General features: G+C 52.7%; 2 protein-coding genes across 13 annotated transcripts in view; one reads left to right on the forward strand and one right to left on the reverse strand.

Annotated features, from left to right (window-relative positions):
* The window catches only part of EBF3 (EBF transcription factor 3), a 129,071-nt gene that overhangs the window by 87,659 nt on the left and 21,732 nt on the right, over positions 1–19,680 (reverse strand). The window lies entirely within an intron of this gene.
* Positions 12,814–19,680, forward strand: part of GLRX3 (glutaredoxin 3) — a 240,940-nt gene continuing 234,073 nt past the window's right edge. Inside the window, exon 1 of the mRNA XM_050804465.1 lies at positions 12,814–12,817. The gene's annotated coding sequence lies outside the window, so the exon portion shown is untranslated. The remainder of the gene's footprint in view (positions 12,818–19,680) is intronic.

A 19,680-nucleotide genomic window follows, 5' to 3' on the forward strand; every position in this document is an offset into this window, starting at 1 on the left:
TCCACTCTTGGGCCAAACTGGAGGAATGGTGTAAGAACATCCTGTTGCTAACAGCAGCAACAATCATGTATTATTATTGTTATTATTTTGGACCACAGCAGCAGGTCATAGTCCACAAGCCATGTGCCTTCCATAGTGACTTCATGAAGCACTCGGTGACAGAAGCTACTCAACGGCAGGATCATTTTCCAATAGAAACAGTGTGATGCCCTCCTCAGGCCTAATTACTGTAGGTGGGGATGATGCCGACACTCAGTAAAACATACTCCAGCCTCAGCACAATCTTAAAAAGAAGAACAAAGCTGGAACTCACACTGCCTGATTTCAAACCTTATGACAAAGCTACAGTAACCAAAACAGTGTGGTGCCGGCATAAAAACAGACGTGCAGACCAGTGGGACAGAACGGAGAGCCCAGGAGTAAACCCTCACACATATGGTGAAGAGATTTCAACAAAAGTGCTAAGGCCATTGAACAGGGAGAGGGTGGTCTTTTCAATAAATGGTGCTGGGAAAGCTGGACTCCCACATGCAAAAGAGTAAAATTGGACCCTTACACATATATAACAACATATGTAAAAATAAACTCAAAATGGATCAAAGACCTAAAAGAACAAAACTATAAAACTCTTAAAAGAAAACAGAGGGCAAAATGTCACAACACTGGATTTGATTTCTTGGCTACAGCACCAAAGACACAATGAGCAAAAGAAAAAAAAAAAAATAGACGATTTGGACTTCATGAAAATTCAAAAGTTTTGTACATCAAAAGATTCTATCAACCAAATAAAATGGCAAGTCACAGAATGGAATAAAATACTTGCAAACCAAGTATCCATAAGTGATTTTACTATCCAGAATATAGAGAGAACTCCTAAAACTCAACACCATCCAAAATGATTCCAAAATGGACACAGGACCTGGAATAGGCATTTGCCCAAAGAAGACATACAAATGACCAGCAAGCACATGGAAAGATGCTTAGCCCCACTCAGCATTAGGGAAATGCAAATCCAAACCACACTGAGATACAGCTCCTCACCCATTAGGATGGCTGCTATCAAAAAAAAAAAAACAGAAAATAGGCCAGGCGCAGAGGCTCATGCCTGTAATCTCAGCACTTTGGGAGGCCAAGGCAGGTGGATCACCTGAGGTCAAGAGTTCGAAAACAGCCTGGCCAACATGGTGAAACCCCATCTCTGCTAAAAATACAAAAACTAGCCAGGCATGATGGCACGTGCCTGTAATCCCAGCTATTCGGGAGGCTGAGGCAGGAGAATCACTGGAACCCGGAGGTGGAGGTTGCAGTGAGCCAAGATCGAGCCACTTCTCTCCAGCCTGGGCTACAGAGCAAGACTCTATCTCAAACAACAACAACAACAACAACAACAACAACAACTGAACAGAAAATAGGTGCTGGTGAGGATGGAAAAACTGGAACCCTTGAGCACTGTGGGTGGGGATGAGAAACAGTGCAGGCCCTGTGGAAAATAGTATGGCAGCTCCTGAAATAAATAAAAATAGAACTACCCTATGATTCAGCAATCCCACATCTCCGTGTATACACAAGAGAATTGCAAGCTGGGTTTTTTAGAGGTATCTGTGTTTCTTTCCTTTTTCTTGAGACATAGGTTCTGCTCTGTTGCCTAAGCTGGAGTGCAGTAGCATGATCATGGCTCACTGCAGCCTCGACTGCTTGGCCTCAAGCAATCCTCCTGCCTCAGCCTCTTGAGTAACTGTGACCACAGGCATGTGCCACCATGCCTGGCTAATTTTAAAAAGTTTTTTGTAAAGACGGAAGTCTCACTATGTTGCCCAGGCTGGTCTCAAACTCCTCGGCTCAAGTGATCCTCCTACCTCCCGAAGTGCCGAGATGACAGGCATGAGCTACGGCACCCGGCCTGCACAGTATTTGCACATTCATGTTCACAGCGGCATTATTCACAGCTGCTAACATGTGGAAGCTACTCAAGTGTCCATCAATGGGTGAATGGATAAGCAAAATGTGGTGTGTGTGTGTGTGTGTGTGTGTGTGTGTGTACAGCTGGTGCAAAAGTAATTGCAGTTTTTGCCTTTAAAAGTAATGGGCCAGGTGCAGCGACTCACGCCTGTAATCCCAGCACTTTGGGAGGCTGAGGCGGGTAGACTACCTGAGAATGACACACAGCCTGGCTGGTGTGAGGGTGGGAGGTGCAAGGAGGATGGGGTGGGGGCTTCAAGGCGTGGCTGGGATTTGGGCAGGTGGAGCTGGCACCACAGACCCCGGGCTGAAACTCTTAGGACAATCTGCAGTACACAGACCATTCAGGAATTCAAGACCAGGCTGGGCCAACATGGTGAGACCCCGTTTCTACTAAAAATACGAAAAGTTAGCAGGGCGTGGTGGCGTGCGCCTGTAATCCCAGCTACTTGGGAGGCTGAGGCAGGAGAATCTCTTGGATCCAGAAGGCAGAGGTTGCAGTGAGCCAAGATCGTGCCACTGCACTCCAGCCTGGGAGGCAGAGCAAGCCTCTGTCTCAAAAAAAACAAAAGAAAGAAAGTAATGGTGTGATGTTTACACAACATTCTGAATGTACTTAATGCACTAAAGTGTACACTTGAAACTGGTTACAACGATGCAAATTTTATGTTATATATATTTACCACAGTAAGAAAATTGGAAAAAAAAAAAGAAACAAAAACCACGTTCCAATCACGCTGAACTGATGTTTCCAGGAGGCAAACATCCAATACAAAGCCCACGCACCTTGTAGCTCCTTCTGCTGCTCTAGTGCACGGGGATTCTCAAAAGTCCACCATGAAGAATCCGGGACAGTCAGGAAAGCAGCTTGTGCCTCACTGCCCCTGGCGGCCAGTGAAGATCTGGAATTCCTAAACTGGAATTTGTGTGTTAATCGCCCTGATACTTTTCGAGCATTTTGACCAAGAAACACAAAGTGGGCAAAGTGTCACACTAAAACGCGGGGAGACATCCGAGGACGGGGATGCAACTGGCAGAACTGCACTGTTTTTAACCGAGAAGGATTTCAGTTCCTTATGAAGACACCTTCACTGCTTCCCAAGGTGCTGTGTCGCAGCCATTCAATCATTCACTCATAATGAATGCCGAGAGCATCTGACGGGTGCCAGTCCTGTGCCAGGCAGGACAAGAATGGAGGAACGCACACCTTGGCACCAGCCCGCAAGAGCATGGACTCCAGTGGGGAAGGGAGTTCCACGCCCTGACACCCTGCAGAGGGACTGTGCAAGGCCTAGAGAGTGATGCACAGAGCCTGGCTGGCGTGAGGGTGGGGGGTGCAGGGAGGACAGAGGAGGCTTCAAGGCATGGCTGGGATTTGGGCAGATGGAGTTGGCATCACAGACCCTGGGCTGAAACTCTTAGGACAATCTGTGGTGCACAGACCACTCAGCCCAAAGCAATGAAACCTCGTGTCACCCCAAAGCTCCACAGGGAAACACCTCAGGGCTCAAGGGGTGGAGACAACCTGTGGCCAAGTGGCCAGGGAGGGGCCTGGGCAGACAGGAGCACCGACTGGCACCTTCAAGGGCAGCTGGAACAGGCTCACTCACTACCCAAAACAGGCATGGAATAAACAAAGGAAAAACAAACACCTTCCCTGAGGAGACTGCAGAGCAAACATGGGAGAATGGAAACGGGGTGCTCCAGGAAATGAGGATGCCCCTCGGCTGGAGGGGGTGCGCCTCACTGGAGGACACACAGCCAAGGCCCTGCATGTCAGAGTGTGGAACCAGGCAGGAGCCACAGCCAGCACTGCCCACCCCCCATGGAGGCCGCAGGGTGTGCTCAGCGTTCCCTGAAAGGGGGCTCCAGAGCCTGCTCCAGGGGGACAGGCTGCGAGGTGGGGGAGGTGCCCGTTAAGGGCTTCTTGGGGTGGGCATCCTCCACCACGGCCCCAGGAACCGCTGCCCCCGTGGGCAGTGCCATTGGTGACAAGAGGAAGCCAGACACATCTTTTTTGGCTTGTTTTGTTTTTAGCAAACCTAAAAGCCGAAGAGCCACTGCCAGTCGATTCAGATGCTTATTGCCTGAGAAGCGACACAACCAACCAGGCTCCCGGGCAATGGGGACAAACAAAAATGCCCGTTCCCATTCTGTTCTCAGCTGCACAAACCAGCACATCGCCAGGAGGAAACAGCACCAGTGTGACGTGGGCTTGGTCCCCATGATGGCCATTCTGGCTTCACATATTTTTAAGTGAAAAGCAGATGCAACATATTTCTAAATTCAATTAAATAAATAAAAGTTCTTAATTTCCCATAAATACTCTCAGAGAGCAACAAGATCCATATACCATCTTCATGCAATTTTAATCAATTCAACCATAATCTCCCTTTATGAAAGGCACAGGAAGCCTTGGGGCCCAGGACATGCGGTTCCATCTACTAAGCCAACACATGGCCCCACCGGAGAGACTCCAACAGCACCTGCAGGTGGCTGCTCCGCCTGCAAACACACCCTGGCAACGATGGGGAACTCACCCCTTCTTGGGCAGCCACGCCTCCTATGCTGACGTCTCGGGCAGCCACGCCTCCTATGCTGACGTCTTGGGCAGCCACGCCTCCTATGCTGACGTCTCCCACCCTGAACCCACACCTCTGGATGAACCCATGCCTCTGGAATGTGAGGATCTTGTATTTCTTCATCTTTGTCTTCTACCTTTCGGCCTTCCCTCTGCCCTTTGAGTCTACCTGCCCTGAGATGTCCCCTGAGGACAGTCCGGCCTCTTATCCACTGGGTTAGTGCTCCTCCCTGCTCAGTTATTTGAGGAGAGTCTGCTACGTCAGCAGCTGTCCCGGCCATCCCGCGTCTGTGCGCAATGCTCCCCTCCTCCACCCTGCTCAGTTAGGACGTAGGGATGGGGAGGCACAGTCTCCACAGGCAAACTCTATTTCCACCCCACCATCTGCATGTTGTCAAGTGCTCGGTAGACAGCTTGAGATTCCCAGCCCAGGACTGCTGCTGGCTTCTCCAGGCCCCCACTGTTTGCTACCAGAAATGGGAAGAAGAGTGGCAGAAATGAGATCTAACAGAGACCGTTACTATTCCGAGCAATGCCACTTGCCCGGCAAACTCGTGGCGTCCAGCCCAGGAAAGAACAGTTCGGTCAGCCTCATGCACGAACGACTTAGGCAGAAACTGACAGACGCGTGAAGCACTGTAAGCTTTAAGAGCACGTTTACGACCATAAAAATAACTGATGCCCATTGTAGAAACTTTTTGAAAATACCTAAAAGTATACGAAGAATATAAAAATTACTTATAAACTCACCAGCCAGAGCTACCCACAATTATTAGTCTGATTATCTCCTCACAATCCCATTTCTGCATATTTAAACAAAACTGGGATCACCCCATACACACATCTTTATATCATGTTTGCCTAATTTTATGTGGTAAGAATGTTTCCAATGTATGCACTAATCTGCCTTCTCCAGGATTCTAGTACGGGGGCCCTCCACTATTTATTTCACGGTTCCCTGCTGTGGGGCAGAAAGCTTCCTAATTTTTATTGTGAAAACAACACAATGGAGTCTTCATTCCTAAATTATCTGCATTTCTAGGTGCTTAGGAGATATTCCTAGACAGGGAATGTGGATTCCGTGTGCACAGTAAGGCCCCCACCGTCTGCTACCAGAAACGTCCCACAGGACACTCTGGCAATTGCTTCCTGGGACGCCCATCTTCGCTTACTCCACTAGGTCAGAGAAGGCCAGGCCATTGCATGTTTTCTGTTCTGAGAGTCAGTTTACGGCTGACCATTGAGACGAGCACTGCAGTAATCACTGTTTCCACTGGCAAATCCTGTGGTGTGCTATCAGAAGAACTGACACAGCCATGCCGGTCTGTTCGGTGAACTCTTCCATGTCTTTCATTCATTTGATAATCCATTAGCAGTTAGATTTTGTCACATTTGTGACAATATTAGTAAAAGGGCCAGAGTGGTCTGGAGTGTGGGGAGTCCTTGCAGGTGATCTCCACGAGGCTGCCAACAAGGAGCCCCTTGGGCTGTGCTCAGACATTTCAGAATGATGGAGTTTCATTCCTTGAAAGGACTCGACTTAGCATAAACTCAGCCAGCAGAGTGGGAAGTCATCTGGACATATCCAATGCTATTTCAACATTTGTAGGAGGATGGTCTTCTTTATTTATTTATTTATTTTATTTTATTTTTGAGAGAGGGTCTGGCTTTGTCACCCAGGCTGGAGTACAGTGGTGTGATTTCAGTTCGCTGTAACCTGTACCTCCTGGGCTCAAGCCACTCTCCAACCTCAGCCTCCCAAGTAGCTGGAACTATAGGTGCCTGTCACCCACATCCAGGTAATTTTTGTAATTTTTATAGAGACAGGGTTTCACCATGTTGCCCAGGTTGGTTTCAAACTCCTGAGCTCAAGCAATCTGCCCACCTCAGCCTCCCAAAGTGCTAGGATTACAGACGTGAGCCACTGCGCCCAGCCAGGAGGATGGCCTTCTTAATAATGCCTTGGAAAGCCTGGGTGATACACAACTAATAGACATTAAGATGGAAACAGAATTTGGAGCAAGGACATTCAAATCAGTAATGGGTCGGATGGGCAGACCCTAGACCCAGTCCAAGAAGGTCCCCGGGTCAGATGTGGAGCACCATGCTTTGTCCACGAGAGAGGGCCACAGAGCATCATGGTGCCATCAAGGTGGCATCCTCAAAATGCACACACAAGTGATTGTTCTGCACCCAACTCTAAGAGTTACTAAGTCGCCACAGAAATTAGAGACCACAGAACTATGGTGTGGTGTTTGTTTAAGGTGTCAACGTGACTGGATTAAGGAATACTTAGAGAACTGGTCAAACATCACTTCTGGGTGTGTCTGTGAGGGTATTTCCAGAGGAGCTTGGGGTGTGAGTCTGAGCACACTGGGTAGGGAAGGTCCACCCTCAATGTGGGTGGGCGCCATCATTGGTTCGGGGCCTGGAGAGAACAAAAACAGAGGAAAGGTGAGTGTCTCCATCTGTCTGCTGGAGCTGGGACTCTTCCTCCCCTGTCCCTGGACATCAGAACTTCAGGCTTCAGGCCTTTGGACTCCGAGATTCACACCAGCATCCCCGCAGGTGCTCAGGCCTTCAGCTTCAGATTCAGAATTACGCCATCAACTTCTCCAGTTCTGAGGCCTTCAGACTTGGCCTGAGCCATGATACCAGGATCCCAGGGTCTCCAGCTTGCAGGCAATCTGTCATGGGACTTCTCAGTCTCATGATCATGTGAGCCAATTCCCTTAACAAATCCCCCTTTTAACAAATACTCCTCTCATCAATCTAAATCTGTCTATATCTATCTCTATATTAACATATCTATATCTGTATCTGTTGATATATCTATATCTGTATCTGTTGATATCTATCTCTATATCTCCTATTGGTTCTGTCTTTCTGGAAAACTCTAATACCTATGGGTTTGTGTTTTCTTTGCCCTGGACAGAATGGCATTTAAAGAGAAGCAGAAAAGCAACTAAGAACCCAATGTCTTGGGGATACTTTTTGCTGTAAGAGCATTGTAGACACAGCCCTTTAAGGGACCTAACATTTTTCTGGGATCCAAGTGCATCTTGGTGCCATCCCCTCAAGATCAAGAAGACAGCCCGAGTGTGGCAACAAGACTCTGCCAAGCACGCTGAGGATCCTGATGGCCAAAGTGGACCCCAGAATTACACACAATATGCCCTGGAAGTGATGAATTCACTCAGGTCACCTCTGAGAACTAGGCCCCTAAATGACATAGAGCAAGTAGCCCCAACAGCTGACTTCCCTGTCTGGGGCCGAGACTGTGAGCGCCCTGAGGGCAAGGCCACAGTCTGATTCTATCTTGCTCTTGATGTCTGCCCTGATGCCTGACACAGGCCAACAATCAGAAGTATGCTCTGAATTTTATAAAAGGAGGTCTTCTCATTCTTTCTCTATCAGTCTTGGTAACAGAACCAATTTGAGCCCACTGGTTATTTCAATGCAAACTGTTGCTATCATGAAGCAAGGCCTGCTGACCTCAAGCTCCCGAGCGGCCCTGTGTCCTATTCTTCCCAACCCAGTAGACCAGGCAGGAGGGACCCTACAGGGCCTAGTTGGATATCTGGAGTGCCCTGGGGTCCTGGCACCCAAATGTCTCCATACATACTCCTGTCCCAAGATGTGCACATGTTTTCAGAGGTGACCAAGCCAAGACCCAGTGCTTCTCTGTGGCCACAGGCTATGTCCAGCCACCCTGGACAGCTAGGCCAGCCAGAGGAAGAAGAAAGAAGTTTGCTTCCCTCTCTCCTTATCTCTCCCAGAGGGGCAGAGGTGAGGGCAATGAAGAACGAAGCTGGCCACTGTGGCAGGCAGTTACACACATGGCCAGGGTAGGAGCACCCCCTCCACACCGGGCAGTCATTTGACTTTCTAAGCAACCTCTTGGGAAGAAGGCATTATTGTTGCTTTCATAACTGTAACGGACAAAATGCTAAGACAGAAGCCTTCGTGGATAACCCACTTCTCACACTTGGGCATTCATTCCTCAAGCTCCGTAGTCTGGGAGGCAATCCCTGGCAGCCAGCCTCACCCCTGCAACAAGGCGACAAGGGCCACTTGGCTGGCATGTGAAAAAGGGTGCCCCTGCCTATGTCAGAGCGGCCGCCGATCTGAGAGTGCCACTCTGTGATCGATGGCTCCCTCTCAGAAAGGTGAAAGGAGTGCTCTCAAAGCTTATATTTATTTGTCACCTTCACAGTTGATTCCCATTGCCTAAAAGATCAATATGTCCCCATTTCCGAGGGCAGGACAGACAGCAAGCAGGACGGTGAGCAGGGCAGTGGGGACATGGTACAGCTCCACGTGCCCGTGACGCCACCCCCAGAAAAACACTTCTTGCCCCACAATTTTTTTCCTGCATGTTTTGCATTTCAAACCACAGAAACAAACTATGATAAGGGAAACCGTCATTTGTTCGACACCACGAAGTTACAGAAGGTGCACAACTCGCTGACAGAGCCGGGATGTGACCAGGCAGGAGGACGAGCTTCGGAACAATTAAAACCAGCCGTCATCCTCAAACAACCCAGCCTTCACCTATAACCAAGGCAAACAAACTTCATCCATTTCTTTTTTTCCCTTTCTTTTTTTTTTTTTTTTTTTTTTTTCAATTTCAGAATGCTCAGTGTAGCAGCGGGGCTGGGATGCATTTCACTCTTGACTGGGTACAGTGAGATTGCTAATCAGGATTACTTGATTCAGTCAACACTGATTTCAATAAAAAGACCCAAAAATTATCATAAATATAGAGAAAGTGCGGGCGGCAGTGACAGGTGATTAAAATCTCATTCACTTGGAATCAGCCTGATTCATGGATGTGGAGGAGGGTCAGTCCTGATTCCGCCACAGTGATCGTATCTGCCTCTCTGCAGCCGCTTCGGAGCACACACGTACACACGTGCACCCACACGCACACACACGGGCACCAAGTAGATCCACAAACAGCAAACCGCAGGGGATGCGGCCTCTTGAAAAACAGGCTTTGAATAATAACTGCTGCGAATTATGCCTGGCAAGGGGTACGGGGAGCTAATTTGGCACCAGACGAGCTGGGACGCCCCGAGTATGGGGAGGACCAGTGCCGAGTAGGAACATTTGTTGAAAACTCAGACTGGCAGTGCGTGTTTCGAAAGATTTCAAGGGCTGAAACCAGCCTGCACAGCAGTATATGTGGCATTCGATTAGAGCTAAAGTGATTCCTTCAAACACAAAAGAAGGAAAAAGGATCTTGAAGCCCTCAGAAGCCGCTGAGGCTCAAGTGGCCCCCTGAGCTGGAAGGGAATCCTGCTCCCAACCCAGCAGCCTCTGCAGGCGGGTGCCCATGTGAGGGGCGCAAGCGTGGCTGAATGTTTCCTAAGGCCCCATACCAACCTTCACTCGATGTCCTCTATTCCTTCCATCAACCAGACCCCAGTGGGTCTCCTCTGTGCTCTACAGCAGCATCAGAGCCCACCCAGAGTGAGTGAGGCCCCGCAGGGCAGGCCACGCACCCCCAACCTACCTCCTCCCAGTACCACCCCCAGTGCCAAACACTGGGCTTCAGCCTGGCCACGCTGGGCGCCAGCACCTGCCTCTCCCCTCCTCCCTGCTCAGCCCCACTCTCTATCAACTCCCCCTCCAGTAGCTTCACGGTCCCAGTGAGAACCACCCAGGACACAGACCAAGGCCCTCTGCTCCTGCGCCCTGTCCAGGCTGGGCTTGCCAGACTTATGAAAATACAGGGCACTCAGTTAAATGTGAATTTCGGAGAAGCAATGTCCCTGTTTCTCCAAAATTCATATTTAACTGAGCATCTTATATTTTGCCACGCAACCTTAACCCTGACTGAACGTGGCACCTCAGGGCCTAGTATTAATATCCCCCCTCTTCAGCCTCCTCTTAGTCCCTGATCCACTGCCTGAAGACATGCCCCTTCCTCCACCCTTGAAGACCCCAGAGACCCTTCCCACTTCCAGGCAGAGACGTCACTCTGCCCTGGACGCTCACAGCGAGGCCCCCCACCCTGTCCACATTCACTGTAGGTCCAGTGGGTACTGAGAAGATCCTGGGCTCCATCTTCAGTAGCAACTTGGGGTCAGGTGTCATCTGTCCCTTGTACATAGTAGGTGCCCAATAAACACCAGTGGCTCTAACTAAGGCCCCTTGCCGCACACAGTGACCTGCAGGTGCTCCTTCCTGGGTGGCTCCCCCAGATCCTCCTCCTGCTTCCTCATCTCAAGGCCCATGTAAATGAGTCACTCTGGGTAATTGTTTGACTATTAGCTCATTTGCATACTATTAAGTGGCACGCTTAGCAGTGGGGCTGGGAGTTTCTAAGTTCACTCCCCTTCATTTCCCTCCAATTTCCAGCCCATTCCCTCACAAGCTCCTTCTGCTCCAGTTGGGAAGAGGAGACTGAACAAAGGCCAGCAACTCCACAGGCGCCAAATTAGCTGCCAGGTGACTGAGGCATGATTTCCACATTCGGATCTGAGCTGCTCTACCCACAGTCAGGCCTGCAGTCACAGGCAAAGGTCAGTGCTCAGAGAAGCCCCAATTCATTCTCTGTGCAGAGCTGGGTCCTCGGGAAACTTCTAGAACCTTCTAGAGCCCTCTGGCACACTCTAGAACCCAAAGCATTCTGGGTTGTCAGGATGAGGTCTGGATCAGGAGGATGGTGAGCTCACTTTGAACAAGGGCCTACTGTGTACCTGGTGGTGATCTAACTAGATCAACAAGTAATGTTTAGGATAAGTACCTCCCAAATATCGCATGGGATGTACTTACCCATCACATTAGCTGTAGCTGGTGGGGCCCTAAGAACCGGACCCTCTAGTGGATCATGATGTGGATGCATTTTCCTGTCTCCACTCCAGCCAAATGTACCCGCGTCGTGAGCTGCTTCTCACAGGGCAGATTCTTGAAGGTCCCACTCCCACCTGTCACAGCAGCCACTGTGGCCCATGGCTGCCCCAGCAGCCAGAGTGGAGTTGGGAACCAGGCTTGGATCTGCCCGGTGACTGGCCGCCTGGGACCAGGGCGGCCCTGCCTTCCCAGCTCTCCGGTGGGGAAGGTGGGATCCTGTCCTGCCTGGCTCCAGCAGAAGGACCCAGTGCCGTCATTCTGACCTTCTTTCTGTGCTGCAAACTCCCACCAACGGGACCTCCTTGAGGACAGAGCAGCTGCCAATTCCTGTGTGGTCCCAACCCTGAGAACTGGCCTCCCAACTCAGCGCCAGCTGCAGAGCACCAGGCACCCATATATAAGGCATGGGGTTAGATACATGCACCCCACAAGGCTGGCGGGCAGCAGGCGGTGCCTCCTGATCAGGACAGCTCATCCAGAGCCCAGAGCCTGGGCATCCAGGGCACAGACAGCTCTCAGCCACCATTCAGCTCTCCCACATCAGCACTGGGGAGTCCAGAGGCCAACCCCAGCCACATCCCCAGTCACCGCCACACAGGAACAAAGACTAAGCCCATCGGAGCAGAGCCTGGCCCTGCCACACCAGGACCTTGGGCAGAGCCAAGGGCACAGAATGTGGGCTGGGGACAGGAGAGGCCAGGACACCAAGAGGGGCCACGATCGGCCACGGTCAGCCGTGGACAAAGGAATGGCCGGGAAAGGCAGAGCCCAAGCAGCCCTGGAGTACCAGGGCCCCTCCTCCACCATCATCCATCGGGGGACTTCCTGAAGCTGCCCCCCCAACAATGCAGCTGGTGCCCAGGGCTGCGCGTCAACGGCGGCAGGTGCAGATGGTTCTGGGGGACTGTGCAGAGCAGCCACATCAATTACAATTGCTGCAATTATTAAATTATAGAATTATATAGAATTCCATTTATGGAATGACAGAAAACATTGCGACTGACTCTCGCACCCACCTGACAGTTTATAAAGTCCCCTCCCTTCACCTGCAAGGTCCCAATCCTCTCAAAGTCAGGCCCAGCAAAGGTGAGGACTAGTTTGAGATCCCCCAGCTTCTACCAGGTGGGACAAGGACATAACCCCTGCCCAGCCCACCACCCCCTCCCGCCCTGGCTCAGAGTCACCCTCATGAGCAGGAAGGCCCTGTGCATCTCTCTCTGGGGATGATGCCAAAGGCTGCAACAAGAGAGCACAAGAGAGCACAAGAGCCAGGCTGCCCGGGCCCCAGCTTGCTGAGGGATGGGAGAGGCCCACAGGAAGTAGGGCTGGTCAGTCAGGGGACCCTTGGCCTGCATGGGGAACCAGAGGCTGTGTGGGGCATCCTCAGCTGTGTGGGGAACCAGGGCTGTGCGGGGGACCCTCGACCTATGTGGAGCCAGGGACTGTGTGGGGAACCAGGGCCTGTGTGGGGACCCAGGGCTATGCAGGGAACCCTCAGCTGTGTGGGGAGCCAGGGGCTGTGGGGGGACCCTTGGCCTGTGTGGGGAACCAGGGGCTGTGTGGGGGACCCTTGGCCCGTGTGGAGACTCAGGGGCTGTGGGGGGACCCTTGGCCTGTGTGGGGAACCAGGGGCTGTGTGGGGGACCCTTGGCCCGTGTGGAGACTCAGGGGCTGTGGGGGGACCCTTGGCCTGTGTGGGGAACCAGGGGCTATGTGGGGGACCCTTGGCCTGTGTGGAGACCCAGGGGCTGTGGGGGGAACCTTGGCCTCTGTGGGGACCCAGGGACTGTGGGGGACCCTTGGCCTGTGTGGGGACCCAGGGGCTGCGGGGGAACCCTCGGGCTGTGTGGGGAACCAGGGGCTGTGGGGTAACCCTCAGCCTGTGTTGGGACCCAGGGTCTGTGCAGGGGACCCTCGGCCTGTGTAGGGACCCAGGGGCTGTGGGGGCACCCTTGGCCTGCATAAGGACCTGGAGCAGCAGGGGGGCCCTTGGCCTGTGTGCGGACACAGGGCTATGGGGCCACCCTTGGCCTGCGTGGGGACCCAGGGGCGGCAGGGGGACCCTTGGCCTGTGTGGGGACCTGGGGCTGTGGGGCCACCCTTGGCCTGCGTGGGGACCCAGGGGTGGCAGGGGGACCCTTGGCCTGTGTGGGGACCCAGTGGCTGTGGGGGGACCCTCAGTTGTATGGGGACCCAGTGGCTGTGGGGGGACCCTTGGCCTGTGTGGGGACCCAGGGGCAGCGGGGGGACCCTTGGCCTGTGTGGGGACCCAGAGGCGGCGGGGGGACCCTTGGCCTGTGTGGGGACCCAGGGGCAGTGGGGGGACCCTTGGCCTGTGTGGGGACCCAGGGATTGGGGGGGACCGTAGGCCTGTGTGGGGACCCAAGGCTGTGGGGGTCCCCAAAGGCAGGAAAGCACTGCTACAACCAAGTCCCCCGCAGGGAACCTCAGACGCGAACAAATCAAGGCAGGGGAGCTATGGTTTGGCCAAGGGAGTTCCTAATTCAACAGAAGCTTTCGCCTACTTGATGAGCTGGGCTCCACGGATCGGATGTGTGAGAACAACCCTCAGTCGCCCCTGCAGCGATAGCGCATATCCTACATGATGCATGCTGAGTGCCAGGCGCCAGCCAGCTCCGTTCGGGCCCCAAGGGCTGCAGTGAGGAAGAGCCCAGAGAATCCCCCGAAGCTGGACTGGCTGTCTGAAAGCGGAGCAGCACCCGTGCCGGGAACAAGATCCCTGAGTCTACAGCTGGGATCAGACGGGTGGGACGACCACAGGCCTCAGGAGGCCCAGCGGACAAGGGAAAGAGCCTGGGGTTCCAGGGCGCACAGAGACCACCAGTTTGAGCAGACGGCAGGATGGTTTGGACAGCACTGCCCAGTTAAAGGACAGAGGGCAGGACACTCAAGTCTACATAGGCCTCCCCTGGGAGACCCTGAGTGGGAACAGGATCCTTGAGAACAGAGAGGCCCCGGGGACCTCAAGTGGGAAAGGCCAGTGGTGACCACAAGAAAAAGAAGCAGGCTTCGTCACACGCTCCTGCCCTCAAGACACACAAGCCCTGCCCCAAGCCCACACGACCCGTGGGGGTCTGCAAGCCCACCTGTCTGTCCTCACATTCCCATTCAGGCAGCTACACCTGATGACAGCGGCTTCCAAGCTCAGCCTGACCACAACGGAGGCCCTGGGAAGGAGAACAACTGTCCAACCCCCACCCCATGCCCACAAAGCACCAGAGGCACCTCTGGGAACTGCAGGTCACAGCAGGTTCCTACACTGATACCTCACCTCCTCACCACAGCCCACCCCCAGGTCAACCTGTCCTGGGCTGTCCCCAGCAGCCAAGGGGAGCGGCTCTAAGGAAGTTCAAGTCCTCCCCGAGCCACACTTTCCCCAAGACGTCACTGTGCTTGACAGCTGCTGAGGAATTCCCAGGGAAACATTCCATCCCAGCATCTTGTAATATTCCACCCCGCTAAAAGGTGAAGCATGACGAAAACTCACACTTTTCCTAAATAATAGTATTTTCTTTTAAGTAGACACATGGGTACACTTTCACAAAATGCATTAGTCAAAATACTTCAAAATGGTACAAGCTATTTTCTGGCATGTTCATTGACATCACATACACAATCATACTCCACAATCAGGCAAACTGTAAAGAGACCACCACGCCCTTCAGGAGCATCTGCAATCATACTCCACAATCAGGCAAACTGTAAAGAGACCACCACGCCCTTCAGGAGCACCTGCAATCATACTCCACAATCAGGCAAACTGTAAAGAGACCACCACGTCCTTCAGGAGCACCTGGCAGGAGACTCTCTTCTGCTCCTGCTGAGTTTTTGTCCGAGGTTAGCCCCCGGCATGAGGCCTCATCAGTGAGTCCCTCTGGTACAGAGACTGCTCTGTTCTCGAATAGAAGTTAGTGGGTTTTTTTTAAAGTACAAGGCGGGGCCAGGTGCAATGGCTCTCATCGATAGACCCAGCATTTCGGGAGGCCAAGGAAGGCAGATCACTTGAGCTCAGGAGTTCAAGACCAGCCTGGACAACATGGCAAAAAAAAAAAAAAAAAAAAAAAAAGACAAAAATTAGCCAGGCATGGTGGTGCACACCTGTAGTCCCTGCTACCAGGAGGCTGAAGTGGGAACATTCTTGAGCCCAGGAGGTCAAGGCTGCAGGGAGCTGTGATTGTGCCACTGCACCCAGCCTAGGTGGCAGAGTGAGATCCTGTCTTGAAAATAAAATAAAAGTGAAAAAATAGAAGTTCATGAGGGAAAAGAAGAAAACAATTTAGCATTTTGGATGGGTGGCACACGCAGGCACAAGCAGAGTGCTCCTCCTCCTCGGCTGTGGTCCACGAGAAAGGCGCGGCTGCAGCCGACGGGCACTGCCTCGCGTCCTGGGGCCTGGCCTGTACTCCAAGTAAGTCAAGGCCATTGAGCCAGTAGGGGCAAGAGGGAGGCACGATGTTACGTGGGGGTCTTCATGGCCCATAAAATCAACCTGGGGAAAGAGAACAGAACTTTGGGGCAGAACCAGGAAGAACTCACTGCAGGCCTTCTGGATCCAGTCAGACCGCCAAGGCCAAAGTGACCAGTTGGCATCTGATCACTCAATTATCCCAACTCCATCCTTTAAACAGCTCCTAGAACCTCTCTCCTGTCCCAAACAAATCAATGAGGGCTCTTGATGTCTTTCTTCTTCAGAGGAAACACCAAAGCCACTCCACTGCCCAAAATAATCTGAATCTCAAGTTTATTACATTTCAGAAGCAAACAATCCCACCCGCACTGAAGGCGCCCCTGTGTGCCAGCGGAACACACAGCCTTCAACTTCTAAGATCTGCCTGGAGAGCAGAGCGGCAGCAGCCAAGCTGTATGCGAGCACCCTCTGAGGGCAGTGGTGCCAGTGCCGGCTGGCAGCCCTGTCCCTCCTTCCTGCCCTCCACCCTCCCCTCCCCCAGGTCAAGAGCATCCTGCCACTTCTCAAGGGACTGATGAATACTAAGGACAGGGTGAAATCTGAAAACAGCATGATGATTCCAGTCTACATAAGAAGCTCCAGACCATCAAAAATCAAACCAACCAACAATCACATTAAAAGTTCCCACTGCCATCGGCTGAAACATGTGACCGTTCCTCTGGGCAATGTTCTGACTGTGCAGACCTCATTTAAAGACTTGGGGTTTTTGCTTTTGTTTTGGTTTTGGTTTTGGTTCTGTTTCCTTTGTTTTGCCAAGCTTGGTGAGGAAACAGTTCAAGGGAAATCCAAATGACAGCTGCCCACTCTGCCATAATGTTTGCGTCTCCTCCTAATGCCACCCTGGGGCCATCACTCTGCTCCTCTGCTACCCAGACTTCGTCAGACTGGACACTTCCCACGCTTCTCAGCAATCAATGGAATTAGAATTCCCAGATGGAACTAGAGATCCCAGAGTCAGTGACAAACTTCTGTTGCACACAAGCTAATACTGGACTTCGTCTAAGTTACTTATAGCCCAGGAAAATGGAACCAACCTTACGATTGCACTTATGAGCAAGATCTTTCCAGATACCACGTCCTGAGAACTTACAAGGAGTTATGCTAAGCCCTATGAGGGCCTCTAGTGCTAGTTAGAGGGTCCCTCATGTCCCTGTGGCCCATGTCCCCCTCTAGAGGTACCATTCGTGGTAGCTTCCTCTCTGATGGGGATGTATCAGCCTCTTTTCTGAGCACACAGCCCTGAGGGTCCAGTGGGGTCCAACAGGCAAACAGGGCACAATGGCTTGAGCTCACTTGCGGGTCAGACTCAAGCCCCCACCCAGGCACACACCTGCAGTGCCACGTCATACGCACAAACCAGCTGCTTCCCAGCACAGGCGCCCTGGGCTCTGCGCGTGCCCACAGCTGTAGGTCAGAAGCAGCCTTTCCTTCCTCCTCCTCACCTTGCAGGCCCTACCCTCTGACCTGTCTGCACAAAATCCCGTGCATCTCAAGAAAGCCATGAGACAAGGGGCTCATCCAGGTCAGCCCGCAACGCTCAAAGGCAGAGCCCCCTAGGCCTCTCAGTGTGAGCCCCCTTGGCCTCCTGGGCTAGTCCAGGATGGGGTCTTCAGCACCTGCCCAGCCCCAGGCACAGAAGGGGAAAGAATAAAGGACCCGACAGCCTGGTTTCAAATCCCAACTACACCCCTTCCCAGCTGAGTGACCTCAGACAAGCTTCTGAATGTCCCCGAATCTGAGGAAATGACAGTCATTATAATAAGAGGGCTGTTAGAGGCATACCTTGTAAAGCGCCCCATGCTCAGTAGCACTTAAAACCATGAGCTGCTGTTATCTCTACTGTGGGTGGGTGAGGAATGATGGCATCTGCCCCCGCCCTCCTCCTCACACTCCCTAGGAAGTAGGGGGCTGGCAGAGGAAGAGCAGAGGTGGCCTTGGGAGTTCTCCGGGCCTCCTTCCCACCCAGGGGTGGCCCATGATGCCAGGGGAGCCACGGGGGAGCTTGGGCATGGGAATGTGGAGGGCACCGCCCACCCCGGAAGCCTGTCACCAGGTCTGCCATAAACACCCCACACTCCATCCTCCCCCGTTGGGCCACAGCAAACAGGACTGGAGCGTAAAACCAGGTGGGCCCCAGGTCCCTCAGCCTCGGGCTGCCCGGCCATGGAGTAGTCCCATGCCTGCAACGGGACCCACCCCAGCAGTGAGCAAGACCTGCTCTTAGAGCTTCCCGGGTCCCAGGAACACGTTGAGGGAGAGCCCGCCCGCTCCCTGAATCTCTCTGGGAAACTCGGTCACAACATGTGGGAAAATGCGTTTATTTTAAATTAGGAAAATAAAACATCCTACCTCCATAGTAGATTGAGATAAATAACCACTAAATTCAGCCTGTTGGCAGGCATCAAGTTCAAGGGACGAAAGAAACCCATGATGGGCTTAGCGAGACTTAGCAAGGATATCAGCTTACAGGGCAGCAAGGGGTGTCAGACGAGCTGGGCTGGAGCTCCGCACCCTCGCTCAGAAACGTGAGGCCTCAAAGCAGGTGGACACGTGACAGGGACAACACCAATGTCTGTTCTGCTCCGGTCACCACAAAAGGTGTGCCAGGCACTGAACGCCTGCAGAGGGGAGCCCAGCAGCCCTTCCTGAGGCCTTGCTTCTAGGAAACCCACCGCCCGGGGGGCAGTGCCAAGACTAGGCCCAGAGGCGAGGTGCTGGGTGAGCACTGGGCACCGGGAGAGAGAAGACTCAGCCACAGACTCTGGGCAGGCCAAAAGGGCAGGGGGGAGCCCTCCAGGCCCAAAGCGCTGGGTACTCTGGCGGTGGTGGAGATGAGCAGGCAGAGGCGGTGGTGAGGGAACACCAGGGCAGTGAGCAGCGCTCCATCCCCAGGGCCTGGAGGCCAGAGAGAGGGGGAAGGCGGAGGCAGGAATCCCTCAAAGAGGCAGAGCTGAGGGACAGGACCAGGCTGGCCTTCCAGAAGGATTCCTGAGTAGTGGAGTGCTGGGCCTGGGTGGAGCTACAAAAGAAGGGCTCTGCAGAGGCCAAAACTGCCAAGAGCAGAGAGCAGTCATTTGCAGTGTCATCCCAGGGCCGGGTGCTGAGTGAGACCCCAATCCAGACCCACAAAAGATGATGCAGGGAGCAAAGTGAGCTCACAGGACAGATACACAAGGACCTGGCAGTTCCTTGGGAAGGGAGCTCCCCCATTTAAAAGCTGTGGCCCAAGCTGTTGACCCCTGTGTCCCTGCAGCCAGGAGAAACACCTCCTATCCTCAGGGAGCCCCGCCTCACCCACTCAGGGCACCAGGCCTCCCTCAGCCTGGACGGCTCCACATGGGTTCTTAGTACTAACTGATTTTCATTTACAAGAGCTTTTAGGAAGATAAAAATGGTGCTTAAGTTTTAAAAGCTATAGATCATTGCAGGTTTTGAGTGATTTTAGGACATTTCCCCAACAGGAAAGCACCATGCTGGGGTGGTCCAGAACCCTTCTTTAGCTCTGTGGACCTGCTTCCCAAGACAGTAATATAAGACGCATTGACAAAAATAAACCCCCAAAATCACAAAAACAAAAAGGGTACTGAATACTGACGCTGGGGGAAAGGCCTACAGTTAGGTAAGTGCCAAATAAAACCAAAGCAAATCAGTGTCACCACTGTGTTCACCTCCCCAGAGCACCAGCCCCAGTGGTCCTGCAAGAGCATCCCACATTTCACAGGGACAGCTGCACAGCCTTCATGAACTCTGGGAAGGTGAGGTCAAGTCCAATCAGCAAAGCAGACAACAC

The sequence above is a fragment of the Macaca thibetana genome, chromosome 9 (assembly GCF_024542745.1).
Source record: "Macaca thibetana thibetana isolate TM-01 chromosome 9, ASM2454274v1, whole genome shotgun sequence".
In the NCBI taxonomy this organism is placed as follows: domain Eukaryota; kingdom Metazoa; phylum Chordata; class Mammalia; order Primates; family Cercopithecidae; genus Macaca; species Macaca thibetana.